Source organism: Marmota flaviventris, chromosome 1 (assembly GCF_047511675.1).
Source record: "Marmota flaviventris isolate mMarFla1 chromosome 1, mMarFla1.hap1, whole genome shotgun sequence".
Lineage (NCBI taxonomy): Eukaryota > Metazoa > Chordata > Mammalia > Rodentia > Sciuridae > Marmota > Marmota flaviventris.
Genome location: NC_092498.1, coordinates 91,827,819 through 91,843,523, shown reverse-complemented (window position 1 = coordinate 91,843,523; position 15,705 = coordinate 91,827,819). Strand labels below are relative to the sequence as shown.

The window sequence follows — 15,705 nt, the reverse complement described above, 5'->3', positions numbered from 1 at the left end:
CTAAAATAGCCATATATCCAGGGTACCAGGGAATACAGAGAAAAGAGTTAACAGTAATGCAAGAAGGTCCATGGAATGCTTTGTGGAACATCAATTAGGCTTGGCCTTCAGAAATTCATGGTATTACCAGGCCCAAACTATCTACCCAGAGCAATGAGACTCTTTATAACAGAGAAACCTGAAAACCATGGTATATTTGGAGACTATTGAGAAGTTTAGTATCAGTAAAGGCTCTTGAGGAAGAAAATGTAGGGAATATGGCTAGAAGGAAAATGTGGATCTCCTTAATGAAGAACACTGTATTTCAGGCTTAGGACTTTCAATTTTACATAGTAGAAAACTGTAAAGTCTTTTAAAGCAAGGAAGTAAAAATAACCAGATCCATATCTTTTTGAAGAAACCCATACTCATGGAAAAACATAAATTTATCACAATAAACACAGATTTAGGTATAAGAATATTCACCACATAATTGTGTATCATACCATCAACAGAAACAGTTTACATGCTTCACAAAAGGAGACAAGTATACAATCATTAAAATATTGTACATATATAATAATGAGATAACATAATGAAAGTTTTAAAAGTAGAGTGTAAAGCAGTAGGTACAATATCTTCCAATTTTACAAAATATAAGTATACACATGCAAAGAAAAAAGACTATAAGGATATGAATACACATATACATATGTATCTGTGTATATAAGGATACGTATACGTATGTGTATTCATATCCTTATATGCATACTACAAGGATATGTATATACACAGATAGGTATGTGTACTTGAGCTCATATTTACTTCAGGGTGGTTAGATTATTAGTAATTTTAAATTTTCTTTTTGCTTATCTGAATTTTCTGAACTTGTACAAAGAACACTTTCATCTTCTACTAAAAAAAGGCTGTTTTTAATAACTTTATTGGGATTTAATTCACATATAACTTACCTTTTCAAAATATGTGTTGGACGTCTTGCTGACCCTTGCAGAGCCCAGGCAGGCTCAGGATAGCCCTGCCAACCAGCGCAGAGCTCAAGCCCAGGCCCAGGCCCAGGCCCAGGACTACCCTGCCAAACTGTGAGGAGCCCAGGCCTGGTACCAGGAACAGGATTTCACACCACTCTGAGGACCACACCCACACACCACAGCACTGCTTCTCCAAACAGGCTGCCCAAGCAGTCCTTTGACTTGCCAGTTCAACCCCATCTCTAAAAATGGTTGCTACCATCTTGATACACCTCTAAGGGTGCCCCCGCTGCTGCTACCACCATCTTTAGTTGTGGCAGCTTCTATCTTGGGATACCGGTCAGTGGCTGGAAGCCCAAAACCAAGGTACTTACAGGTTTGATGCTACCCTGCCACCAAATACAGATGTGGACACTTCCATCTAGAGACAACAGCCAGGTTCCAAAAGACTATAACCAAAGTCCCTGTAGCTTTGATACACCAGAAGTATCCCAGCTAGGTGTGCTAACAGCCACCATTTTGTTGCAGAGGCAGTAGAGTTCCTTGCACTGGGCCAACTCTTTCTCTCTTTTCTTCTGTTAACAGCCAACTTCTTTTGATTCATCTTCTACTCTTTCTATGAGCTAATACCTCTATATTATGACCTTCTACTTCATGAACATCACATCCTACAACCCCCGTTTCTCTTTGTCCACCATTAGACTCTGTAGACCCTTTTGTAAACCTACTGTTTATATTGCAAATAATAATTGAACACATCATTCCTGTTTACTGTGATAAAACTGTAATCATCTAAATGGGACCTCTTTGGTTTAAGGCTGTATATTGTTTGCATTGGTTGCTGTTAATATTGATCTCCCTCTTAAAGGCGAGACATCAATAACCTGCAGGGACACTATAATATTATAAGGCAGAAACTATAATACCTCAGATCTGCACTGCTAGAAGGTAAGACATGGAAACCATGAAAAGATAAGGGAAGAAAGTGCCCAAAACAAACCAAGATGATACAATAATAGAAGTAATTGAAGCACAGTAGGTGAAATTTCAGAGAAGGAGTTCAGAATGGACAAAATTTGAGTGATCTGCAGATCAAACAATGCCATAAGACAGCAAATACAGGCAACAATTGATCACTCCAACAAAGAGAAGAGAGAGCAAATACAGGCAGCAAAGATTACTTCAAGAAAGAGAGAAATTCTGAAATAAAACCAAACAGAAATCCTTGAAATGAAGGAAATAATAAACCAAAAGAAAAAAAAAAAAACTCAACAGAAAGCATCACCAACAGACTATAGCACTTGGAAGACAGCAACTCAGGCAATGAAGACAAAATATCTACTCTTGAAAATAAAGTTAACCAAACAGTAAAGATGGTAAGAAACCATGAACAGGACATCTAAGAATTATGGGATAACATCAAAAAGACCAAATCTAAGATTTATCGGGATAGAGGAAGGCACAGAGATACAAACCAAAGGAATGCACAATTTCTTCAATGAAATAATATCAGAAAATTTCCCAATGATGAAGAATGAATTGGAAAATCCAATACAAGAGGCTTACAGGACACCAAATTACAGCAGATCTAAACCAAGGCACATTATAATGAAAATGCCTACATATAGAATAAGGATAGGATTTTAAAAGCTGCAAGAGAAAGGTTTCAGATTATATATAGGAGAAATCAATTTGAGTCTCTGCAGATTTCTCAATCTAGACCCTCAAAGCTAGGAACAAGATATAGCAAGCTATGAGACAAAACGGATGCCAACCAAGAATCTTATATCCAGAAAAATTAAGTTTCAGATTTGATGATGAAATAAAAACCTCCCATGATAAACAAAAGTTAAAAGAATTTATAGCAAAAAAGCCTGCACCACAGAACATTCTTGACAAAAATATTCCATAAGGAGGAAATAAAAAACAATAATGAAAATCAACAAAGGGAGGAATTACTCTAAAAAAGAAACCAAAGGAGAAATTAAGTCAAGTAAAAAACCAAAATGACTAGGAATACAAATCATATTTCCACAATAACCTTGAATATTAATGGCCTAAACTCATCAATTAAAAGACATAGACTGGCAGATTGGATTAAAAAGGAAGACCCAACAATATGCTGCCTTAAAGAGACTCATCTTATTGGAAAAGACATCCATAGACTGAAGGTGAAAGGATGAGGAAGTCATTCTACTCATAGGACAGAATAAACAAACAGGGGGTTCCAACCTCAGATAAAGTGGACTTCAAACAAAAGATAGTCAGAAGGGATATAGAAGGACATTTCATACTGCTTAAGTATGAATCATACATTAATAAGACATAACAATTGTAAATATTTATTCCTCAAACAATGGAGTTCCTACATACATCAAACAAATCCTTCTCAAAGACAAGAATCAAATAGACCATAAGATAATAAAACTGGGTGACTTTAACACACCTCTCTCATCACTGGATAGATCTTCCAAACAAAAACTAAACACAGAAATTATAGAACTCAATAATATAATCAATAATTTAGAAAAAATAATTTATACTTAACAGATATATATAGAATATTCTATCTATTAATGAGTGAATACACTTTTTTTTCTCAGCAGCACATGGATCCTTTTCCAAAACAGACCACATGTTATGCCATAAAGCAACTCTCAGCAAATACAAAAAAAAAATAGAGATAATACCCTGCATTCTATTAGACCATAATGAAATAAAATTAGAAATCAATGATAAAATAAAAATAGAAGCTAATCGAACACCTGGAGACTGAGTAATGGGATGATGCATGCATAGCAGAAGATATCAGGAAGGAGATAAAAAAATTCTTAGATGTAAATGAGAATTCTGATATAACACACCAAAATCTCTGGGAAAGTATGAAAGTAGTGCTAAGAGGAAAGTTCATTGCATTGAGCTCATTCCTTAAAAGAATAAGAAGTCAACAAATAAATGATTTCACATTGCATCTCAAAGCCCTAGAAAAAGAAGAAAAAAATCAACACCAAAAGTAGTAGAAGACAGGACATAATTAAAATCAGGAGTGAAATCAATGAAATTGAAACAAAAGAAACAATTGAAAATTTTGAAAAAACAAAAGGCTGATTCTTAGAAAAAATAAATAAATTGATAAGCCCTCAGCCACCCTAACAAAAAGGAGAGAGAAAAATCAAATCACTAAAATTTGTGATGAAAAAGGAAATATCGTGACTGATACCACTGAAATACAGAAGATAATTAGAAACTATTTTGAAAATTTATGCTCCCATAAAATAGTAAATATTTTGAGAAATATGAACTGCCCAAACTGAATTGGGAGGACATACACAACTTAAACAGTTCTATTTAGAGCAATTAAATAGAAGATGCCATTAAAAGCCTACCAACACAAGACTGGGGTTGTAGCTCAGTGGAAGAGCCCTTGCCTAACATGTGTGAGGCCCTAGGTTTGATTCTCAGCACTACATATAAATAAATAAAATAAAGTTCCATTGACAACTAAAAAATTATTAAAAGAAAAAAATTAGAAAAAAAAGGCTACCAACCAAGAAAAGCCCAGGATCAGATGGTTTCTCAGATGAATTCTATAAGACCTACAAAGAAGAATTAATACCAATACTCCTCAGATTATTCCATGAAGTAGAAAAGAGGGAACCCTTCCAAATTCATTCTATGAGGCTAGTGTCAACCTGATACCTACACCAGACAAAGACACATCAAGAAAATAAAACTTCAGACCAATATCCCTAATGAACATAGATGCAAAAATTCTCAATAAAATTCTGGCAAATTGCATACAAAAATATATTAAAAAGATAGTGCACCACGATCAAGTGGGGTTCATCCCAGGGATGCAATGTTGGTTCAAAATACAGAAATCAATAAACGTAATCCATCACATCAATAGACTTAAATATAAAAATTACATGATCATTTCAATAGATACAGAAAAAGCATTTGATAAAATACAATAATACTCTTTCATGTTCATAACACTAGAAAAACTATGAATAGTAAGAACATATCTCAACATTGCAAAAGCTATCTATGCTAAGCCCAAGGCCAATATTATTCTAAATGGAGAAAAATTGGAGGCATTTCCTCTAAGAACTGGAACAAGACAGGGATGCCCTCTTTCTCCAATCATATTCAATGTATTCCATGAAACTCTGACCAAAGCAATTAGACAGATGAAAAAATTAAAGGGATACAAATAGGAAAAGAAGAACTCAAACTATCACTATTTGCTGAAGACATGGTTCTATACTTAGAGGATCTAAAAAAATGCCACCAGAAAACTTCTAGAATTAATAAATGAGTTCAGCAAAATAGCAGGATATAAAATCAACACCCATAAATCAAATGCATTTCTATACATCAGTGAAGAACCCTCAGAAAGAGAAATTAGAAAAACGACTGCATTCACAATAGCCTCAAAAAATTAATATACTTGGGAGCAATCTAACAAAAGATGTGAAAGGCCTATATAATGAAAACTACAGATCACTAAAGAAAAAAATTGAAGAAGACCTCAGAAGATGGAAAGATCTCCCATATGCTTGGATAGGAACAATTAATATTGTCAAAATGGCCACACTAACAAAAGCTTTATACAGATTTAATGCAATTTCTACTAAAACCCCAACAACATTCCTCATAGAAATAGGGAAAACAATCATGAAATTCATTTGGAAAAATAAGAGACCCAAAATAGCCGAAGCAATCCTTAGCAAGAAAAGTGAAGCAGGAAGCATCACAATACCAGACCTTAAACTATTCTACAGAGCTACAGTAACAAAAATAGCGTGGTATTGGCACCAAAATAGATATGTAGACCAGTGGTACAGAATAGAAAACACAGAGACAAACCCATAAAAATATAGTTATCTCATATTAGACAAAGGTGCCAAAAGCATTCATTGGTGAAAAGATAGCCTCTTCAACAAATGGTGCTGGGAAAACTGGAAATCCATACGCAGAAAATGAAATTAAACCACTAATCTCTCACCATGCACAAAACTCAACTCAAAGGATAAAGGATCTAAGAATTGGACAGACACCCTGCACCTAATTGAAGAAAAAGTAGGCCCAAATCTTCATCATGTCATCTTAGGTCCTGACTTCCTTAACCTGACTCCTAAAGCACAAGAAATACAAATGAGAACAAATAAATGGGATGGATTCAAACTAAACAGCTTCTTCTCAGCAAAGGAAAAAATTAGTAACATGAAGAGAATGCCCACAGATTGAAAGAACATCTTAACTACACACACACATCAGATAGAGCACTAATCTCCAGGATATATAAAGAACTCAAAAAACATAACACCGATAAATAAATAAATAAATAACCCAATCAATAAGTGGGCCAAGGAACTGAACAGACACTTCACAGAAGAAGTAATACAATTTATCAGAAAATATATGAAAAAATGTTCAACTTCTCTAGTATTTAGAGAAATGCAATCAGAACTACTTTAAGATTTCATCTCATTTCAGTTAGAATGGCAATTATCAAGAATACAAGCAATCATATATGTTGGCGAGGATGTCGAGGAAAAGGTACACTCACATATTTCAGGAGGGACTGCAAATTGGTGCAACCACTATGGAAAGCAGTATGGAGATTCCTTAGAAAGCTTGGAATGGAACCGCCATTTGACCCAGCTATCCCACTCCTTGGCCTATACACAAAGTACTTAAAATCAGCATACTATAATGATGCAGCCACATCAATGTATAGCACCTCAATTCACAATAGCTAACTGTGGAACCAACCTAGATGCCTTTCAGTAGATGAATGAATAAAGAAACTGTGGCATATATACACAATGGAATGTTACTCAGCATTAAGAGAATAAAATTATGGCATTTGCAGGTAAATGGATGGAATTGGAGAATAGCCTGTTAAGCAAAGTAAACCAATCCCCCAAAACCAAAGGCTGAATGTTCTCTGATAAGTGGATGCTGACCTATAATGGGGGATGGGAGAATAGAGGAACTTTGATTGGGCAAAGGGGTGGGTGGGGAGGGGAGGGGCATAGGGGCAGGAAAGATGATAGGATGAGATGAACATCATTACCCCAGGTACGTGTATGACTGCACATGTGCTGTGACTCTACATAGTGTATAATCAGAGAAATGAAAAGTTGTGCACCATTTGTGTACAATGAATCAAAATGCATTCTGATATCATGTATAACTAATTAGAACAAATAAAAATAAGGAATATAAAAAAATAAAAATATGTGTGGAATAATTTTTATTATAATCACATAGTAATGTGAACTTCACCATGATATCATTTTATAATATTAGCTGTCACTCCTGCCTTTCCCTAGGCAACCACTAATATATTTTCTGTCTCCATGAATTTGCCTATTCTGGAAATGTTATGTGAATGGAATTATATAATTAATGGCTGTTTGTAGTTGGCTTCTTTCATTTAGCATAATGGTTTCAAGGCTCAACTACTCTAGCATATATAAATTCTTTAGCTCTTTTTATTACTAAAGAATATACAACTGAATGACATAACATATTTATTTATTCACTAATTTGTTGATGGATATTTGGACTATTTCTACATTTTGGTTAAACTTTTCTATGAACATTTATGAATTCTTTTTTAAAAGTAAGAATCAAAAGACAAGGAGATTATTGATAGGTCATTTTAACAGTTTGGTAAGAGATAAAGGGGTTAGGTAATAGCAGGGTGGACAGTGAAAAAGGACATATTTGGTAGGCACCACCATCAGGTCTTGGTGACTGACTAAACAGAAGGATGGAAGAGAAACATAGAGTGGAAGTTGTTCTAAGGTCCCAGCCTGGACATGGGGTAATGTTACCCACTGAAATTGGACTCACGGGAGGAAATGCGTTCCACTCAGGTATATGAAAATGCAGAGGCCTGTAGGGTGGGTACTGGGTGGAGGCATGTGGCATCTGGAAGGGAAACCACAGGAAGATATGAACCTAGAAACACATGGAATTCAGGTGGCAGTTGGATAATATTGTCCAGGGTAACATGAAGAAAGAACATCAGCAGTCTTAAAAGGCACAAGAAGCCAGAAAGCAGATTATCAAAGATAGTTTAAGGGGGATAGGAACAATGTCCTGTACTAAAAAAGATGCCAAGGGGAAAAAAAAGAAGCCAAGAAATGAAAATGATCCCATTGTAAAATACTGAGAAGTAGTAAAGTAGGTTGTAGGCAAAGGGTTCACCAGATTGACAAGGTGAAGTGTTACTAAGAAATCAGCAACTTGCATAACTTGGTCTGTGCTGGGTGAGGAGCTACAGAAACTGGAAGAAGGCAGAATCCAGAAGTCAGCTGCCCACAATTCTGTAAAGGGTCCTGTGCAGGACTTGGATTAGTTTATCAAAACTGACATACAAACAAGCCCCATAAACACAATGCCCTTTAACAATTCACTTCCTTTTGGGGGAAATAAAGTCAATTTTCCTGATTTGTGGAAATTGGCCCTATCTCCTTACCACCATATCTAATACAATTACACAGCTGTCTTCTTGTTGGAAGTTTCTATCACAGCCTTTTTATAAAAGTAATATACAGTATTTGTAGGAAATGTACACAGATATAAAAAAGGAAGAGTAAGAGGAGCTCCAGATTTCACCTATAACTCTACCACCTGAGGTAATTTCCATAATACACACCTTGGTCTACATCCTTCTGAATCAAGATTTTTGAGCAGGAATAACTGCAGCTCAGTCTTTTGTTTTCAGCCTTTGCTGACTTTTTCAGAAAAATCTATGCTGACTCCATACCTGTGTATTTGCCTTTATTTCCATATGTGTTTTTGTGATTTCTTTCTTTCCTCCCCGCCCCCCACCCATTTCAAACTGCTTTCGTCTGAAATGTATTGTGGCATATGGTATGAACGAGATCCTATTTCTTTTCTCCAAATGGTTGGCCAGTTCCCAACACCATTTTTTAAACTAATTCATCTTGTCCTCTTTCCATTGCTTTGAAATGCCACATTAGCACATGTGGTCAGAGTTAGGGTTCACACATTTTCAATTCTTACATATGTAATTAGGGAGAAGGAGCTGGATCCTCCTATTTAAGGAAGGCTTAATTTTTCCAGTTTTAATTTTTGACTAATTCCTGTAGTCATACAAAAGCAAAACCAGAACACACAAATATTCTTTCAAAACTAACTGACCACTTATAAAATTAGTCTCTAATCAAATATTCTTCAGTGTTCAACGACAGATCAGTCCCTGCCTGCTGTCAATATTTTATTGGTCAATCTCTTGCTGGCTATTGGAAGTTGTTACAAATTCAACATAAATAGGCTGCAAGGGAAATATACAAATTTCATACACTATGCAAGATTAACACTGTTTAACTAATCTTGGAGAAATGTTCCTGTCACAAGCAAGGCCAGTGATCACTGAAAATCTTGCAGTTATTCCTATTAACATTGAAGAGAAGAAAACTGACAAGAATGAGGACATTGTAGATGTTTTAAAATTATCTGGCTGGAAGCAGGGCATAGTGGCACACTGTTGAGAGCCACAGCTGAAGGGGCCCCAGCAAACTTCCAGCCGATTGGCTGGGTCGGGGGAGCCAAAAGAGTCCCCCAATGAAAGGGCAGGGAAACAGCCCAATGAGCATCACCACAGAGGAGCCAATCAGAGGGCAGCTGGAAGTTTGCTGGGGCCATGGTTTAAATTTAAATTGGGTAAACAGCTGTTGAGGATTGTTTTAATATGTGAACAAAAAAGGAGGTTAACAGATCTGTTTGTTTACTTTCACCTTTCCTTTTCATTATATTTAATAATTCTGTTCTGGATAATGTAAATTGTGCAGAAAATTGTTTTCTTTTAGTGCCTGCTGGAATGTTACATAATTTTTTCTTTAGCCATTATTTCCATAATTCCTATCTTCATCCAAGTGCCAGTGAAGACAAAGATAAAACCAATCTACAGCTTCTGCAATAGCTATCACTGAACTGCTTGCAGAACTTGCCTGGACTATGTATCACTTGTATGCATTGTGAACTATCTGTTGGTGCAGCAACTTGTTGTAGTGCTGGGGTATTTTTGCTGATGGTGTCATCAGTGGTACACATTTTCCAAAAGGAGCTGTCAATTGGTTTGGTGTATCCTCCTCCCTTTTGCTTGTGATGGTCGTTCAGCTAAAATTTGGGGGCCAACAGAGGTGAGGCAAAGAATCTCACCCCCCCACTGGTACAAAGGCCTATCCACAGGTGTGGCTGTATGCTGGACCGGTAGTCAATGTCGGGTAAGATTCAATTGCAATGGTACCAACCTAAGACAGGAGGCTGACGCCTTGAGGTCAGCTCATCCGATGACGGGTAATGACCATATGTAGTATTGGACAATCTAAGGCAGGCACAGTCCCTAAGCCACATGCTTGTTGTTTAAATAGAGAGGGGGAGATGTTGAGAGCCACAGCTGAAGGGGCCCCAGCAAACTTCCAGCTGATTGGCTCACAGCTGCCCCAGCAAACTTCCAGCTGCCAGCTAATTTGGCTCCTCTGCGGTGATGCTCATTGGGCTGTTTCCCCGCCCTTTCAGACCACGGAGCTGCTCATTGGGGGATTCTTTTGGCTCCGACCCAGCCAATCGGCCTCAAGAGCAGGAGGAGTGGGGGTTGAGAGGCTCCCTGAAGCCGGTGGTGGCAGCTGGACTCTTAGGGAATTCCTGAGGAGCTCGGGTAGTGCCGCGTGTGTGTTTTAAAAATAAAGTTCGTTTCTGCTTGACAAGTGGCTCAGTGGCTCGTGAATTGTGCCCAGCCAGACTGCGGCAGCACACACCCATAATCCTAATAGCTCAGGAGGCTGAGGCAGAAGGGTCACAAGTTCAAGGCCAGCCTGGGCAACTTAGCAAGACCCTCAGCCACTTAGTGAGACTCTGTCTAAAATAAAAAATAATAAGGACTGAGGATATAGTTCAGTGGTTAAAGTGCTCCTAGGTTCAATCCCCAGTACTACAACATTAAATTAAATAAAAGAAAGAAAATTATCTGCATATCAAAAGATTGAGAGAGACCTCTAGGAAAACAAGGATGAGTTAGAATATTTTTTTTTCCTGAAAACCACTCTCATTGTAAAGGTATTTGTAAGGTGAAATTTAAGTGTTTGAGTATGCCAAAAACTAAACAAAAACCTCATTCAATTCTTTTATTGTTGTCTCCAAAAACCAGGACATTATTATAAGCATAACCTAAATTTTGGCAAATATTAGATAAGGTAAACTTACAGTTAATTTTAACTTACTTTTCAAACAAACCTTTTGCTTTCCCAATATCTACTATGAAATATTAGTCTTAGTTTCAGGTGGACTTTTTTTTTTAATTCCATTTAGCCTCAAACCTTCTGTAATTTAACCAGTTCTGAATTTTCTAACTAGGTGTAAGCTCCTTTTATGATGCACAATTATAATTTACAGTTATTTTATAATAATATTTTAAAAAGGAAAATTTTATACTCTTCTTTATAAATTCCCCATCTATTCTTACATCCCCTAATTGAACCCTAGAATCCTTTGGTTGAATACTCCCAAAATGCCTTTGGGATTTTCCTTTAGTATTTATTATCATTATTGATAAAAGCTTGCTTTTAGTGAGAATTTGCTATGTATAAGACACTCTCTAAGCATTTTCCATGTACTACTCTATTCAATTTGGCCAACTCTATAATCAAGTACCATTATTATTTCTATTGATAGCTGATAAAACAAAGAAGTAGACAGGCTAAGAAATGTGTTCCATATCATAGAACTGGGAAAGGGCCAAGTTAGCTTTGGAACACAGGCACTTCTGGTGTTGAAGTCCAATTTACAATAGTATTTTGCTATTTTGGAACTAATTTTAAAAAAGTACAAAGTACCGTATTCTTTATAGGAAAAAGCAGGCTCAAAAACCATTTAGTAATTTTCCTAAAGCCTTTTCTATATTGAATTCATCTAAATTTCCTTAATGAAAGACTGCAAACTTAATAAAACTTCATTGTAAGACAAACAATTAAACTGTACTGATGATATGAAAGTAAACACCAAACATCTTACCAGAAATCTCAGTGAGGTTTTATGAAAAACGAAACTTAAATTCTGTAAAAATGAATCATCTGGAAGTAGCCTCAAAATAACATCAAATCCTTAAGCCAAAAAGGTCATTAAGTTTAAAATACTAAAAAGTGTTAATTTTAATGCATCTCCAAGGTGATAGACTAGGTACCTTATTCATATTTATACTCTATATTCAGATTAATACTCTGTATTTTCTTCTATCCATTTAATATAAAAAAAGATGCACAAAATATAATTCCTGGGTGGTCCATATCACATCTGAAAATAGTAACTGTTCTGATCCACAACCATGAAAAGGCTCATTTTATTTATCAAACTGTCTTTGCTTCCTCTCCTACTCCCCACCACTGGCTTCCTCTTGGTCCTAAAATCTGGCAGTGCCAAAGAAAATGCAGCTGAAGCTATGGCCCATTATGACTTCTGGCTCATGTGATCACATGAAGGAAATATTCACTTGTGGCCCTTGATCAAGGCTGGTTTCCTTTCAAACCCTCTCTCCTTGCCTGGCTTGCTCTGCTTGCCCTGCCGTGGGGCCCGCATCACTAGCCCTCACACTTCATCTAAGATGCCACACCACTTCTTCATGGGCAGAACCTCAGCTGGATGAAATAAAGCTTAAAAAAAAAAAGAAAGAAAGAAAAAAAACTTTATAAAAGGACAAAATCTCCCATGTTCATGAGGTTAAAATGATTAATCTCCAAATGTCATGAGTAAGGCCCACCTATGTATGCATTAAGTTGTGCAAAGGTACTTGAGATAATTTCTTTATTGTAAAGAAATTAAGAAATTACAATAATTTCTTTATTAGGCTACTGAAATTTTGTCCTAGACCCTAAACTCATAAAAGGAGGCAAATCTCTCAGCCCCAAGCACCTGCAGAGCCAAAAGTAGGTAATATATGAGAAGACAAATTAGACTACCAAACCATTCATTTTCAGATTTGAAAAAACACTGTCCTGATGGCGCTCTGTGACAATTGCTCTAAGAGCAGAGTGCATAGAGTCAAGGCTGCAGGAAAGATTTTAATAAAAGTGAATTCCTTATAAGCCGTATTCCCTAGCAGAAAGATATGAATACCAGAGCTATAGGTAAGAAAAATATAAGTTTGATGGTTCAAAAAGAATTTGCAAGGAAAAGGTTAATTAAAAGTCTGATGGAGAGTCAATAAAGGCAGGCAGGAGAAATGTGAGGCATGAAGACCATCAGGTGATTCCCAGTGGGAAAGATTTTCAAACTCCACACCCCAGGGAGGAAGTTGCCATCATGGCCTTCACTGGAGCACAGAAAAGGCATATCCAAGGTGCTGTGCTCATAAAGTATCCAGACTAGAAAAGACCAATGTTTTTTTTTTTTTTTATTCAGAGATGTTTATCCATCTGCAATTTAATAGGGAACATGGTAAAATTACACACACTCCTGCCTTTTAATACTAACCACTTAGTTACTTTACCTTCTTAGGCCTTTGTTACCTCAGCAGTTAAATAAGGGAGGTGAACCAGATGATTTCTAAGTTCTCATCCAGAGTTTTAAAAAGTATCATGTATGTGAAAAATGCTTATGTGTTCAGTAACACACTCCTTCCTAATAGGCCACTGTACCTTTTTATATCATGATGCATCTAGTGGAGCCGAACTTACACAGTAAATTGCACAGTTATAGGCTTGAAGCAGAAATAATTCATTGTCTTATTACCTCTATGCTAATAGTATCATGTCTCTGTAGAGAATAAAATCAAGCACAAAACATACAATAAATATTTAATATATTCCTCACAGAAAAGAAACTGTGTAAAGCCATGTCTTGGCTTTCCCCCACCCCAACATTGCTGGACCAATTTAAGCAAAAGAAGGCAGTTCAGGAACTGCTTACACAGGAGGAGGCTCTGCTTAGAAGCAGATTTGTACCACTGTAGTCTCCCTGTCCAAAAGGGAGATTTGGATGCTAGGCCTAAACCTTTTAGCAATCATGTAACTCCAGGCAAATATCTCACCTTTACTGCCTCCATTTTCCATCTGTAAAATAACTACACTTCTACATGTCTCTTCTACCTCGAAAATGGGCCAAGTACAGAGATAAAGTATGTGAAAATGCTGAGTTCTAGAGAGGAAAAGTGTCATAGGCAGATAAGTGAGCACTCATTGCCTGAAACACTTTGGCAGTAAACTCATTCTGAAGTAAACTCACTATTGTAATCAGATTGAGACAAGTAGGGTAGAGTCACTGGACCACAGAGTTGCAAAGTGAGTTATCAGAAAGTAAGAGCAAACAATACTGTGACAAGAATGTGACTTTGACAATATGATTGTGACAGGCAGCACACACAGCCTAATCTCCCCAGTGAAAGAACTCAACTAGACTGGCGTGAGACACAGAGGGCTCATAGGCTTCTGGGCTGTGAAAACATTTTCCATCTTCCTTCCTTTATTTCTTCCTCCCATGCATCTCTTCCCCCTTTCCTTCATCCCTTCCCTCCACACATTCAAAGATTTTGCTCTGAAATCTTAAGTGTTCCTTATTATAGATATGGAAATAGACCTTAAATTGCTTAGTCATTTAAATTACAATGACTAAAGTTCCATAATCAGTAAATGTGACTGAGGAAACCCCTGGGCTTTTGCTAGCTTTGTCTATAGACTCCTAATAGCTGCTCCTACAGAGGCTCAGACAGGGGTCTGCAGAGGAAACTCAGGACTGCTGCAGCATGGACTGGCAGGGGACCAGCCAATCAGGTGGGCTAAGCCCATCTTCCTTCAGATTTTCTCCTTCATATATTCAGCATTTCCCCTGAATATGGAGGGAAAGCCTATGTGCCAATTATAGTGAAGAGTTTTCAATTATTATCTCATTAAGACATTATTTATTTCTTAGGATATAAATAAATAATTTCTTCTACAATACTGGACAGAAGATAGACAAACAGAGGCCAGAAGACTAGTTTGGAGGATGTCATGAGAGCAAGATGAAGAGGGCCCACATAAAGGCAAACCATATCAGAACTGTCTCTCAGTGGAAAAGCATTTCTATTTGAAAAGGCCAAATAAGAAATATTCTTTTGAAGTAAAAGTTGATTTCTCTGTGTAGTTCAGGTCAAAGTATTTCAAGTCAAAGACTATAGAATCCAATGACTCTAAACTAGCTATTTCCTCACTGCAAAATCTAGAGGCTGAATTATACATATACTGATAACAATGGCAATAATTATCGCTTGAGTTTCTTCAGTGTTTCTCTATTCCCAGCATTGTAGCAGGTGCTTTACAAACACATAAGGCCCTGGCAATAAGGCAGACTTTATTATACTCTATTTCCAGAGGAAAAAACTTGAGATTGAAAAGTTAAGAAACATATCTATAAGTAGCATGGGATAGAGGCAAGATCCAAACATTGGTCTGTCTGCCTCCAGAGTCTGTGCTTATTAGATTATGTTATGCTGTCTCCATGTTTATCTTTTTAAGATTTCGCTCACATTCCTTTTTACTTCTAGGAATGCTGATTAAGGGGAAAAAGAAGGCAACAGCAAGAGCATCAGCAAGGGAGGAGGGGAAGTAGACAAAAGGCATGTTAAGAAGGAAGAAGAGAAAACCATATCACTTCCTAAACTATGGTTCTTTTCTTAGAGAAATAGATGCCACAGCTGTCACACTTAATAAATTCACTTATA

At 36.8% G+C, this 15,705-nt stretch overlaps 1 protein-coding gene across 3 annotated transcripts in view; it reads right to left on the bottom strand.

Moving 5' to 3' along the window:
- The window catches only part of Bbs9 (Bardet-Biedl syndrome 9), a 507,346-nt gene that overhangs the window by 71,592 nt on the left and 420,049 nt on the right, over positions 1-15,705 (bottom strand). The window lies entirely within an intron of this gene.